Raw genomic sequence first — 2,133 nt, 5'->3', positions numbered from 1 at the left:
TCACAGGCTCATTACTGTTCCTAGGGTTGTCCCTTAAACTATTAATGGAATTCCAAAAACAATTCTAAACTTGGACAGTGAGGCCTGAAGTTATTTTTTCGAAGGGAAAAGACTTATTTCAGAACTGAGTTTAAGATCAAAATGCATGTCATAATGTTGGCTACTTTGCTTAGACTGGTCCAATAAGCACATTGATTAAAACTTTCCACAGTTTCCATGTGGAAGAAGTGTTGGGAAAGTCTGTGCAGCAGGCAGGAAGTTTTTGGAATGCCACTAAATATCTGGGAGGCAAGGAAGGGTTCTGTCAAGTAGATTGGCAAAAGCAGATGCAAAAAAGTAGAGAAATGTGCACACTGCAGGATCTTGTCTCCAGCAGGCTTTGCCCCTTCAGCACATTCTTCTGTAAGGTCAGACTTTGCTGCCTTTCCCTGGGGAACATTTTACTACTCGGAAATTTTGCTTTTGAGAACAAATATTTATTATGGGCCATAGTTGAAGAAATCAGAAAAATACTTTTGTACCTAATGCTCAGGGGACATTGCAGAGGCGTAGGCAGAAAGACTGTAAGAGTTTGTTATAAGATTATGTCTCCTAGCAACATCAGACATGGAACCCATAAAATTTCATGACATAACCTCCTAAAAGACAGCTGAACAAGGGTGATGTCGATGGACATCCCAATCTGGACAATGAGAAGTCTAGAAGACCTCAACCCTACACAAAGAGCTATAGGCAGCTGAGCAAATGCATATATATACATATACATATATAAATCTATGTAATGAAAAATTAATGATAAAAGAAAAGAAGCTATGAATTTGTGGGAAATTGGGAAGGGATATATGGGAGGGTTTGGAGGAAAAAATAGAAGGTAGAAATGTTGTAATTGAATTACATTTTTATAAATAAACAGCAACAACAACAAAACGGCAAGAAAAGAAAGAAAAAAAAAAACAAAGTCTATAAAATAGATGCCTGTAATATCAGTACTGGGAAAGCAGACAGTAGGATCTTTAGGGCTAGCTGGCCAGCTCATCTAACCAAGTGGTGAGACTCAGGTTCAGTGAGTGAGACCAAGTCTCATGTTGTATGGAGAAGTGGTTGAGGAAGACAAATGATATTGACTTCTGTCCTCCATATACTCATGCATCCTTACACACACACACACACTCACACACGACACATCTATTTCTCAAACCTTCCTCTAAGTTTTGGTGATTTTAAACTTTGAAACTTCTTTAAAAAAAAAAATAATTGGAAAAAAATTCACCTAAGACCAGGCCCCACAGACCTTCTTGGTTGCCAAAGCAACCTTAAACATAAATTACAAATCATGATGTAGCTAAGAAGTAAATACTTTTAAGTTATAATTGCTAACGTTACTTTGCTTGGATAGAATTATTATATAAAGAAGCCTGTGTTTGAGTCAGGGTCCTTTAGGGTTCTTCAGTATATGTGGGGAATGGTTATAGGACCCTTCTAATACACCAAACTCAAAATGTTCAGATCCTGTTTTCAAAATGGTGTGATACTTGCATATGTACTGTTCCCCATATACTTTAAATCATCTCTAGATGACTTATAACACCTAATCAACAAAAATGCCCTGTATGAGCTTTTAAACTGTATGTTTAAGGAAATAATAGCAACAAAATTTTTATGCATTGTTTTTCAGAGTTACATTGATGTCACCTACAGGCACCGGTGCTAACTGCTACCCTGCTTGTTTCTTGCTCACAGTGTTCTGTTCAGAAACTTTCTCCCTGTACCGATGTCCTCAAGGGTCTTCCCCAGTTCTGGCGGTTCCTCCGAAAACTGGGCACCTCACTTCCAGAAGATCCTGCTATACCACTCCTGGGCATATACCCAGAGGATTCTCCACCATGTAATAAGGATACATGCTCTACTATGTTTATAGCAGCCCTAATTATAATTGCCAGATGCTGGAAAGAACCCAGGTATCCCTCAACAGAAGAGTGGATGCAAAAAATGTGGTATATCTACACAATGGAATACTATTCAGCCATTAGAAACAATGAATTCATGAAATTCTTAGGCAAATGGATGGAGCTAGAGAACATCATCCTAAGTGAGGTAACCCTGACTCAAAAGGTGAATCATGGTATGCACTTA

Source organism: Apodemus sylvaticus, chromosome 9 (assembly GCF_947179515.1).
Source record: "Apodemus sylvaticus chromosome 9, mApoSyl1.1, whole genome shotgun sequence".
In the NCBI taxonomy this organism is placed as follows: Eukaryota; Metazoa; Chordata; class Mammalia; order Rodentia; family Muridae; genus Apodemus; species Apodemus sylvaticus.
This window is presented reverse-complemented; position numbering follows the sequence as displayed.